Source organism: Chelonoidis abingdonii, chromosome 4 (assembly GCF_003597395.2).
Source record: "Chelonoidis abingdonii isolate Lonesome George chromosome 4, CheloAbing_2.0, whole genome shotgun sequence".
NCBI lineage: Eukaryota > Metazoa > Chordata > Testudines > Testudinidae > Chelonoidis > Chelonoidis abingdonii.
In genome coordinates, this window is record NC_133772.1 from 46,692,602 (window position 1) to 46,705,184 (window position 12,583).

The window sequence follows — 12,583 nt, forward strand, 5'->3', positions numbered from 1 at the left end:
CAGCGCTGCTATTGGCCTCCAGGGTATTAAGAGGTATCCCAGAATTCCTGTCTACAACAAACCAGAAGGTACTCCCAGGAGCTACCAAACACAGCTGCTCTTTGCTCCAGCAAGCCAGCCCAGTGGAGGCTTTGGAATGTTCACAGCTGTTTGCTTGAGGAGACAAACAGCACGGCGGGGGGGAGGGAGTCCTTGGAGAAGCTGCTTATCTGGTCTGAAGCCTTTTTACATTTAAGAGTGATTGAGAGAGGGGTGGGGGAAATGGCCAGAATTTGCAAGGCAGGGAGCTCACAGCCTCTGCTCCAAAAATCCACTCTCTCTGTCTCCCCCACCTTCCCTGTCACACTCCACCCCACCCCCTGCTTTTGAAAAGCACGTTGCAGCCACTTGAACGCTGGGATAGCTGCCCACAATGCACCACTCCCAACAGAGCTGCAAATGTGGCCACACTGCAGCGCTGGTAGCTGTGAGTGTGGCCACACTGCAGCGCTGTTCCTACACAGCTGTAACTCCCAGCGCTACACATTTCCAAGTGTAGCCATAACACAGTTAGCAGCCACAGGCGGACAAGAAAACTGAGTTTGTCTCCCACATCGGGAGAACATGATGGAATATAAACGCTGTCCAAGCTCTCAGCGGGTGGACTCCCTCCTCTTACACGTAAGTAGCTAACTGGTGGCCCGAGCTGCAGCTGTGCACTCGCCCGCCCCGCATAGAAGGGGTCCCCCAGGTGAGTGGCTGCGCCTCGCCTACCTGCCTTGCCGGCGCAGCGGGATCTCTTTTCCTCGGTCCTGCACGGCTGCCGTTCCTGGGGAAGAGAAGAACAAAGCTGGGCCTGTTCGGCGGAGGTAATCCGCACCTTTACTACTCAGGCGTAACCGTCACACAGCGAGTTTGCGCTTCAAACCTACACGGCTGCGGCCCGCGGCCGTTCTCAGGCTCCAAAGGCGACCCCGGGGTGGGGGCTACACCGATGTCCCTGCCACAGCGCCCGCCACCAGCTCCCGGGGGATCCTCCAGCGCCTGAGTCCACAGGTCTGCCCCGCCTAAGCCACTGCCCCCACCCCTGACGGCTGCCCCGCGTGAGGAGCGCACAGGTCAGATCAGAGAGAGTCCAGGCTGTTCTCTGACCAGGTGCTCCTCTTCTAGGGGCTTTTGTGACCCTTCGCCCCCCAACGTGCCATGCAAGACGGGGGGAGAATCCCATCTGCTCTTCGAACCAGGCTCCGGATGTCCCTGGAGGAGCAGCAGGGAGGGAGGGATAAAACGGGGGGTCCTCAAGGACCCCCCGCCCCCCCAGGGTAGCTGAAGCAGCTCTGGTGGGTGCAGAAGGAAAGACACCCAGGCTGGGCGCCAATAGACCCATCGCAGCCCCTCCTCCCAATTGGAGATGATAACGCGCCAATCCATTGAAGCCCCTTACCTGGGAGGCAGAGGGTCCCCGCTTGGCGCGGGCTGCGCCGCGGCGCTCCATGCAGACAGGGCTGTAAGACAGTCGCCAGGGTTAGCTATAGGGCTGCTTCCCCCCCGAGCTCTAGCTCGGCCACTTCCCCCCCAGGCGCGCGGCTCCATCCTCTGTCCACCTGCCGCGTGCGCCCGGGGACTGCCCTGCGGCTCCTCTCCCCCACTGGAGAAAGGCAGCGGGAAGTGCGCTAACCAAGGGGTCGGGGGACGAAGCCTCCCCCTCCCAGCAGAGCGCCCCCCCCCCTTTCCCGAGGCGCAGCTCACCTTGGGAGATCCAGACGCAGGAGAGTCCAACATAGAGAAGCCACTGGGTCTGGAAGCGGGGCTCCATCCGCTTGGACCGAGCGGGAGGTCGAACTCCCTCGGAGAAGGAGGCAGGTGCTCTCCGGCGGAAAGCGAAGTAACGCCGGCCTGCCTGCTCCCTACCTGCACGCTGGGCACATGCCCTCGCTCGCTCTTCCTACGTCTGGCTTTTCTTTTTTCCCTTGTCCCTGCTCCAGAGCTCAGCCTACTCTGCAGCACCCCACGCCTGGAGCGCCGGGACTCCTCCTCTGATTACCATAATTCGGCCGCTATCAAAGGCCCCCAGTTGATCCCACCCCCTCTTTCCCTTCGGTGACTCCTTCACAATCACTTGAGACTTCAAGGCAGTGCTAGTCTGCAGAGTGACTCAGTAACATGGGATTCTATCCTCATCCAGTGTCAGTGAATCCAGACTATACTGGCCTTTTTTACCAGTAAAACTACCTGATTTTGTTTTCTAACTACCAGCCAGACAAACACAACTGGGGGAGGGGGGGCTGATAAAAATTTTTTTCTGGCTTGTGCATTATCAGTAATAAAGAGGCTGCCCCTGTAATCTGAGTATGAGGGAGCTCATTAACTTCGTTGGCTGTGCAGTTCTAACAGGACTAAAACATTTATTTTTGCTACCAAGGTCAGCAGATAAGATTCCAAACAATCACAGAAATGTAGGAGTAGCTGGGTAGGCGTTAGAGAGGTCATCTAGTCCAGCCCTCAAAATAATGGTGTTGGGGTTACATTGTAATATTAAGTACTGTACACATTGGGGTGTCTAGAGCTGTGTAGGGGCATCTTCATTATTTAAATCAAAGACATAAAACAGTTGCATAAGATGTTCTTTTATATATTACTGTGACGATAACTGCACTGTCTGAAAAGATTCAGAGAAGGGCAACAAAATGACCAAGGGTATGGGACGGCTTCCATATGAGGGGAGATGTCATCTTAGAAAAGGGACAACTAGGGGGGATATGGTAAGAGGTCTGTTAAATCAGGAATGGTATGGAAAAACTGAATAGAACAGTGTTAGATGAAATTGATAGCCAGCAGGTTTAACAAGAACAAGAGGAAGTACTGTGTCACGCAGCTCAAATTATCCTGTGGAACTCATTAGCATGGGATGTTGTGATGGCCAAACATGTAACTGGGTTCAAAAAAAGAAATAAAGTTCGTGGAGGATAGGTCTATTAGCCACGATGGTCAGGAATGCAACCCTATGTTCAGGGCAACCTTAAACCTCTGACTTCCAGAAGCCAGGAGGGAAAGACAGGGGTGGATCACTCCAACTTCCCTGCTGTGTATACTCCCTCTGCAGCTCTGATACTGCACACTGTCAGGAGACAGGATACTGGGCTAGATGGAACATTGGTCCGACCTAGTATGGCAGTTCTTATGTTCTGAGATATTTTTCCATCTTCTATATGTTATTTTAAAACATTATGGGATGCTTTGGTTCCAGCAGTACAGAGGGAGACTTCACTAAATTTTTTTTGTATAAATAGTATCAGAGAGGGAGGATAGTCTAGTGGTCAAACAAGATTAGAAGTCCAGGATTAGAAATTCTCTTTTCTGTTCTGCTATAGACTTACTCTGTGACCCTCAGCCAGGGGCAGCTCCAGGCACCAGCGCAGCAAGCACATGCCTGCGGTGGCAAGTCGGGGGGGAGGGGGTGGCATCAGGCAGCCTTTGGCAGCGTTTCTGCAGGAGGTCTGCCAGTCCCACGACTTTGGCAACAATTCGGCGGCGGGTACACCAAAAGTGCAGGACCAGCAGATCACCCGCAGAGCCACCACCGAATCCGCGTGACCGGCAGACCACCCACAGAAATGCCGCCAAAGGCTGCCTAACTGCCGTGCTTGGGGAAGCAAAAAACATCTGTTCTCAGCACATCTTTTAGGACCTGATTTTGCACCTGGAACCATGCAGATGCCAGGGCTTGGGCACTAGGAGTTCATTGCAGGAATTGGGGCTTTTAGGGCTTACTCCTGCTCCTGTTGAAATCGATTATAGTTTTGCCACTGACTTCAACGGGAGCAGGAGTAGGCCCTTAGTTACATCTCCCAGAGGAATGCAGAGTTTAAATTAATGAATGCCTGTAAAGTACATCAAGATCCTCTTATCTGGCACTAGAGATACAAACTACTGGAGAAGTGGAAAGTATTATTAAAGACAAATACATGGAAATATTAGAAGCTTTCTTGTTTTATGTTATCAAGTCTATAATAAAAACTTCCATTCCTTATGTGCATGCGTTCAAGCATTTCCTATGTACCTTTCTAATTAGTAAAAACTTTAACTTGGCCAGAGAGATCCAATAGCAGGAGCAAAACCAACTAAACAACCCACTCCAATATACATGTTTATAAATGTTACTCTACATGTAATCATGAGCATTGAGGGCCCAAGCCTACAGGTGCACTGAATGCAGAATTCTGGGATAAGGATCTTACAGACAAATTTCAGGAGCTGCTTAAAGGCCTTGTGCTGTGCCCTGAAGATCACCTGATACTAAAAAAGTGCAAAACAGCATAAATTAAAATGAGACAAAAGCTTTGGGTCTTACTTGGAAGGATATCACAATTCTATTCTGGCAAGCAGTGGGAAATGCATTCCAGAATCACTGAGAATGCTGAGTGAATGGAGATTTCTCTGCTGCCCATCCTTTTTAGATTACACCAAAGGCTGGTCAGCTGTTCTAATCCTACTGATGTCAGATGCCATATGTAAAGGCAAGTACTGTACAAATAGAAGAACACGTAGAGAAGTCTTTCTACAAGAGAGTCCAATCATCCGAGCTTTCCTTCATTTCACAGTAAGGACCTGTTGTACAGTCCTAACCCAAGCACAACTCCCATTGAAGGCAACAGCCATATCAGGACTCCGAGATCAAATTCCATCAGAGGAGATGGAAAAGTTACATGAAAAATTTTAACACTAGAATCCATCAAAAACTAATAGCTATTTCAGAAAAGATGGATTCAGGCAAAAGTAAATCATATTTGTATATACATGGCTAAGTAGTCAGATAAATCCACTATGAATAAAGGATTGTGTTCAGGAAGCTTTCTATAAAGCTCATAGTTAAGAGAACTGATAACATATCAGTACATTATTCAAATACAAATATACTAGTTTCTCAGAAACATTTTTTTAAAAAATAGAAAGACACAACAAGCATCTAGTTACTAAATAGCTACTTAAATCTGGAGCTGTTTAGCTCTGCCAAATTTAAAAGGCCAGACGCAGGAAGGCATAATGAGAGGGGAGAAAGTTCCTATAAAAGGGAAACCTGATACTAAAGAAAGAGAATAAACGGTGGGAATAAATGAAGATATGGTGGGTTTTGTGTTTTACTCATCAACCTCCAATTCCTCCCCCTTTACCCTGTGGTAAATTCAGGAAAATGGTTTCTGCTGATGAATTTTCTTTCAGATTATTCACATTCATTATCTGTTTCATGCTGAGAAATTCCTAATATCTCAGAAATACTTAGCAGTATCATAATTCTGAAATAAGAATGTAAGCCTCTGCTGCCCTTCCCCTCTGCACCCTATAAGGGCATACAGCCATACAAATAATTCACAGAAGCTAGATCTTGTCATGGCTAAACTCAAGCACCAGACCCAGCTGCTGAGAATTTAGAAGGATCTGCCACTATCACCTTCAAGCAATTGTCACTAGCTTCCAGCAAGTATTCCTCAGGGCTTAATAGAAGGATTACTTATGCTAGCATCAGTATAAAAATTTCATAGCTGCAAATTTGTCATTAAACATCAAAGTGAGAGAGGTGCAAAGAGAACAGAGTATAGATAGGTCTAGGCTGATATTAGTGACTTCCACAGCTTCTGGTAACCCTACTCCTTTTTCATCGCAAACTCACACTCCTGAGCTTCATCTCTCTCATTGCCTCTGTGTGGAAATACTTTTCACACCCACCTTCCTGTCTCTTCTACCTCTTTCTACTTCTACTCCTCTCTTCTCTCTTTCCTCTATCATTCCTCCTTTTGATCCCTTCTCCTTTATTCTATCCCTCTTCCATCTGCTGTCCTCCCCACTCCCCTTCATTCTTCAGGTTTGCATATCTTATAACAGAAGCTTTAGAGGCTGCCAGTGCCAGGTGAGAACTGTCTCAAATGAAAAGAGTTCTTTTCTGACTGCTTTAGGAAGTCTGTTAACAGTAAGTCATTAAAAAGATTTTTTTCTCCCTTTGTAATTTGTCCCTGTGGATTGTGTTTCTTGCTGCAACAAGTGTTTCATTTCTACTGAAATGATGGAATTCTTGATGAAAATATCAATCTCTAAACATTGGGGAGATTGAAAGTGAGAAAGACAGACATTAAAAGGTTTCTCCTCTTTAATTTCTATGCAATTATTTCTGAATAATCCCAAACAGGTATTTTAGGCTGTATGCAGCCTTCAGTCCAAGGCAGGACCCCTATTCCCCACCTCCTCTCACTGGCCCACAAGGTATACTGACTTTGATTGTACTGACATCAATGGGAATTATGAAAACAGATCAAAAGCAACAGGATCCAGCTGACACACACAAAATAGATAATGCAATCCATTTTTGGGACCAACTATAAAAGTATACAAGGTAAGTGTTTTTCACTGAAACCTTTCTATTGGTTGCAGGTTTCAGAGAGTAGCTGTGTTAGTCTGTATCAGCAAAAAACAACAAGGAGTCCTTGTGGCACCTTAGAGACTAACAAATTTATTTGGGCATAAGCTTTCATGGGCTATAACCCACTTCATCAGATGCATGGATGTGCATGTGCTGTATATTTATACCTGCCTGCTGTATTTTCCACTCCATGATGAAGTGGGTTATAGCCCATGAAAGCTTATGCCCAAATAAATTTGTTAGTCTCTAAGGTGCCACAAGGACTCCTTGTTGTTTTTGCTTTCCACTGGTTGTAAGTAATAAGGGTTGCATTGTCTACCGTTTCCACTTTCTTAATGATCAAAAAACAACCTCTGAAACCAACAGCAAGCCCATTTAGATGTCTGTGTGTGCTATATATGTTATTGAGAAGGAATTTCTGCCCCAAAGCTAACAAGGAAAAAGAGTTGCATCAAATTTTAATATGGTTTATATTTGAAATAATGTAACCTTCAGAACTATCACATAGCTTACCAGATCTTAAGCATACTGTTTTAGAAGGGTATGTGTGTGTGTGTGTGTGTGTGTGCGTGCACGCACGCTTATGCACAGAGTAACATGACATGTCTTGCCAGAACAGACCAATAGTACATCAACTCCATTATCCTGTCTCCAGTAAGTTCTATACCAGATCCTCCAGAGGAGGTACAAAATCTCCATAATACACCTAACGCTGCATTATCACTGCTACAAGGAGGAAGCTCTTTCTGACTTCACTTGACCAATTTATTACCTGAAGCATGGAAAAAAAATAGCTATTTTATCTTTCAAACTTATATGTCTAATCCTCTTACAAAAAGGTTTGCCTCCATAATATCTTGCAGCTGTGGGTTCTGCAGATAAGTTACACATTATGTCTAACTGGCCTTCTTGGTACCTTTCATGTTATTTTATCTATGTAGGAGACAAGGGCAAGATAAGATCATGCATCTTGTGCTTGGAAGAAATAGCCTTTAAGTGCCCCTTGGTGTTGGGGTTGCTACAGGGAGAAGACAAGGGGTTTGTATGATGGAGTCACCTCTGCCCTAACAATGATTTCTGAAATGGTGCTGAATACAGTTTTCCCCTTGTCTACATTTAAAACTAAAACATCTTCAGCTGCTCCCCTTGCTGACATGCAGTGTCAATGCCTGGTAATTTTTTGTAGCATTGACAAGGCTTTGAGGGCATTAGCACAGTCTAATAACATACAGAAGGAAGTAGATTTGGTGAGCATTGATCTACCAATAAGCAATTTGGCATTATCAGCTGGAAGGATTTAAGGCAATTTCTAAAGGAGTTGAGTAAAGGCATTGCCCACAGAATGAATTTGACTGATTCTCATTCCTTCCAGCTTGTGTATGGCGGTATTTGTTTTATTACATCTGTATTTTTATTCTGTCTACAGGAGGAAGGGCCCTGGCAGGGAAGACAAAAAAAAACACAACACATGGGGCTTGTACTCACTGGGCAGTGCTCTGAGTCTTCGGCAGTGAGTCCTTCACTCGCTTCAGATCTTTGGTGGCACTGAAGAACGTGCCGTTGAAGACCCAGAAAAAGCGAAGGACCCACCGCTGAAGTGCTGCCAAAGACACGGAGCGCTGCCAGGTGAGTAAAAATTAAAAAGGCGCCTCTAGCCAGGGAAGAGATTCTCACTGGGCACGGGGCCCTCGTAGGCGCGGGGCTCGATTCAGGGGAATTGGTGGAATTGGCTAAAGCCGGCCCTGGTGGAGGAGGCCCGTAACCTAAGCCCCATTGCCCAGGGCCGAAGCTGAAGCCTAAACCCCGGGCAGTGGTGCTCAGGCTTTGGCTTCAGCACTGGGCAGTGGGGCTTGGGCTTTGGTCCTAGGCCCAGCCAGTCTAACGCCAGCCCTGGAAACCCCCTTAAAATGGGGTGGCAACCCACACTTTGAGAATCACTCCTAGCAAGGGAAATTACCCAAGATGAGATCAGCCTGAGAGGACTGAAGCAGATTTGGGTTAGGACATACTGGCCTGATTCTGATCTCCATTAGGTAATGGAGCTATGCTGATTTTGGAGGGGGTTGGGGGGGAGAGAGGGGGATACAAGAGACAGACTGGTGCAAGCAAGATTGAAATCAGGCCTTTTGGTCTCAGAAATACAGTGTTTAAAAATACTATCAATTACTTCACTTTTACTTAACTATTTCTTTGTGGAGGGTGTCATATTTGAATGAGATTGAATTAAAATATATTGCATATCTATTTCTGCATTCTGCAATGAAAATGTCTGACATGAAAGTTTTTGTACTAAATACCATATTAATCACTTCTCTACTTCGAAGCTACTTGCCAGCGTGTTGCAATGCATGCTATCAGTTTACTTGGGAGTAGCTTTTCAAAAGTATTTAGGCACCCAAAGATGCACAGTGGCACCCAGTGGGATGTATAAAGGTGCCTAATCTGGTTAAGCATCTAATTCTCACTAAAATCATTTATCTGGCACAATCCTGTGTTAATACCCTGGTCCTGCATACATGAGTAGTCTCATTGAAGGCACTAAGCCTACTCGTGTGACTAAAGTTAAGTATGAGAGAGACAAGGTGGGTGAGTTAAAGCCTTTTATTGAACCAACTTCTGTTGGTGAAAGGTACAAATTTTGAGCTTTTCCAGCTTTTCTTCATGTTTGGAGAAGGAAGCAGAGTGCCTGAGCTAAAGACAGGTTGGGACAGATTGTTAAGGAGAAGGGACAAGACATATTGGAAGCAGTCACTTCAAATGAAGCAAGCAGTTGGGATCCCTGTATAGCTCAAAAACTTGTACCTTCCACCCGGTTCCTCCAGAGAAGTTGGTCCAGTAAAGGATCTTACTCACCTCTCTTACTTTCTAGGACTAATGAAGATACAACCTGCAATAAAGTTAAGGGTGTGTGTGTGTGTGTTTGTTTCACCTCAGGTTTTGGCAAGGAGTATTCTCTAGTGCTTACAGACCCTTCAACTCCTGTGCTTCCCAAGCCTGGCCCTGGCCCTGGCCCTGGCCCAGTCCTAGTCCTCTTCCTTCTCCTACCCATGCTCCAAATTCCTGTCTTAAACTCTCTCTTCAGGCACCAGGTCTATCCCAATCTTCCTCTCACTTCGCCTGCCAGACTCCCTCTCCTGGATCCTCATCCAACCTCAGCCTTACACCAAACTCTTCACCCCAGTCTCCTAGGTTCCTTAACCCAGGCTCCCCTGCACCTCCACCTCCAACTTCTTGTCTTATCTCAGTTCTCTAGGGCTTCCAGTCCTAGCCTCCCCTGCCTAGCTCCTTGTCTGCTCTCAGTAGCTCCCAGTCTGGTCTCTGTTTACCCCCACCCCTGGCTCCCAGGCTCTTCTGCCTAGCCCCACCCACTCATGAAATCCCTGCCCCAGTCTCTCCACTACAAGTTCTGTCTCATCTACTCCCTCCACCAGATCCACTTCTTGTCCCTTCTGCATTCAATTCAGGCAGCTTTCTTCTCCATGTTGGCTGGGTGCCAGCAGGGCACAAGACAGATGTGGTACTGGGCATAGGATTGAGAGCAGCCTATCAGCTCCCACTAGCTGAGAGAAGTAATTGCAGGGAAGTTCTTCTCAGCCCCTACTGCTGTGAGATGGTACATGCTCAGAGCAAGGAGAATCTTCATAGGATTTAGCCATCAAACTCCCAAAGCCTCTAATGAGCATGTGAGAACTGAGGTTTTCAAAAGCTTATAACTTGCCCTAATTTGGATGACTTTTCATGGGAACAGTACAAGGTGCAACCTTTCTTGCTCAGTGTAAAGTCCTTGCTCCAAAGAATGGAGGTGCTGGAGCATTTCAAACCGATGTAAGGATTTTTTTTTAACTTGGACTAAACAGCATACTTTCCAGTAATCTCATTTTTTGAAACAGCTGAATTGTTTTATCTGAAACTTAAAAAATCAGCTTGAGGCACTGAAAATTACAGCATCAATTGTCCAAGTTTGGTAAATTTATAAGCAACTGAAAACAGGGTCTTATAGTGGAAAATGTAAGGCAACTTTGACTATAAGCAGTGACACCAGTTCCATCTATAATATAAACTGCATCACATATTTTGTCAACTATTTATGTGCATTTACTCTTCATTCAGCTGTGTGTTGGCTTTCATTAGGGTCAAGCTCTTGTCTATGTTTCAGGAAAATACTATGTGTCTCTACTAGAGATCTGTGGATCTACTGAATCTGTCATTCTTGTCCTCTTAAATATAATTAGTATTAGTTCTAGATCCACATCCTCTGCAGTGCCTGTGTTTTGCTGGTGTAGTGAGGCAGAAGAGAGGGAGCCAGTTACAGGTTTTACTCCAGTCAGGTTTAAACTCAGACAACTTTAACATCTCCAATAAATTATCTGCCAGCTACATACACCCACTGGATGCAGAGGAGGTGGTGCAGGAGCCAACTCTGTGAGATGTGGTCAGTTTCCAACTCCATTTGTCCTTCCAGAATAATGCAAAGAGAGTGCAGTGGGGACCAGAATTTTGACCCTAGTCTTCCCTTGGTCTGCAATTTATTCCTGTTAGTAGAGTGTACATTATAATTGCACAATTTATATGCATACAGCACATATGTATAAGTATACAGTTTGTTTTTAACAAAATGTATTTAGGAGACCATATAAGATGGGCTTTTATCTATTTGCACTGCTGTCATGCCCCAATCAGAATCCCACACCACTACCCGTGCTGTCCTGGTGGCTAACATATTTATAATAATGTAACTTCCCTGTAACATTGTTTTATAGAAATGCATACTATTAGGTCATATTTATTAAATAAATAAATGTGTATTGCTGAAAAAGCATAAAAACTGTTTTCTTTTAAAGTGGGACCAGGTTGAAAGCAAAGGCTGCAGAGGTGAGGCTGCTATCATATCTGCCTCAATTCTTCCCATTGTGTTTAGGAATTGCATCTGGGGCCTGATCCAAAGCCTGCTGAAATCAATGGAAAACTTGCTATTGACTTCAATGAGCCCAATCTTGCTTTTCTTCTCAGAAGCTGTAGGCCCCAGTCCTATACACATTTAAACATGTATGTAACTTTACTCGCACGAGTAACCACTATTTTCGGTGGGACTGCTCCTCTGAATAAGGATTGCTCTTATAATTAAGATCAGTCCCATGTCAGCTGCAATAACGAGGTACTAAAGGAGGGACTGAAAAATAGCAAACAAACATATCTAAATTCCCTTATTTTGGCAGACTTGTTTTTATAGTTTGTCATAACTTTGCATCTGATTTACATTGAGAGTATGCAAGAAAAGTCATTCAAATTACACCACGGTGTTTATGACTTGCTCTTTTCAGATGAAAAGTTATTTTATGGCCCAAAATATTTTGCATTTGTAAATAATATTGCTGATGTCACCCGTGCTTTACAAACTGTCAACCAGATTGTGCAAGGTGCTGATCCTCCTCACTCTGGTGTGGTCAAAGAACACCATGATTTAAAACTCAAATGGGAAATTGCCAAGGGTTTTAGTTCAATAAACTCTCACTTGATTCTTCATGCCCTCAGCCTCACCCAAGAGAATTATCAGTGTTGCCAACTCCAGTCATTTTTATCACTAGTCTGGCAATATTTGTTGGTTTTACTAAAGCCTTGGCCCCAGGAAAGATTGGCTTATGAGACACTCTCAACATCCATTAAAAACAATCTTTATTCTTGTGGCAGTACTGACAACCCCAAGAATTCAGAAATCATGAATCAGTGCAGTCCTAAGAAACAAACAAAAAACAACTTTGGGTTCTCTTTTCTTTGCCTCCTGGTTCTGGAGCATTTGAGCTTCAGGTATTTAAGTTTTTCTTTAAAAGTACAAATGCTAAAAACTTTTTGTTTTTTATTAAAGCTGAAATGTCTTGACTATTCACCTAGGGCTTTAAGAAAAACATCAAATATTACAAGACTTGTGATCAAATCCTGAGAGTTGGCAATGCTGTCAAGAATGCAGACAAATGCATGAAAACCTGGCTGAGTGTACCTTAAAGCAGGGGTTGGTAACCTGTGGCACGTGTGCCAAAGACAGCACGCGAGACGATTTTTAATGGCATGCTGCTGCCTACCAAGACTCCAGCATGCCATTAAAAATCCTGGCCAGCTCTCCTCTGCCCTCCACTCCCTCTGCAGGTGCAGGGAGCAGAAGCATATGTGTGTTCACGGGGTGGGCAAATAGCTCCA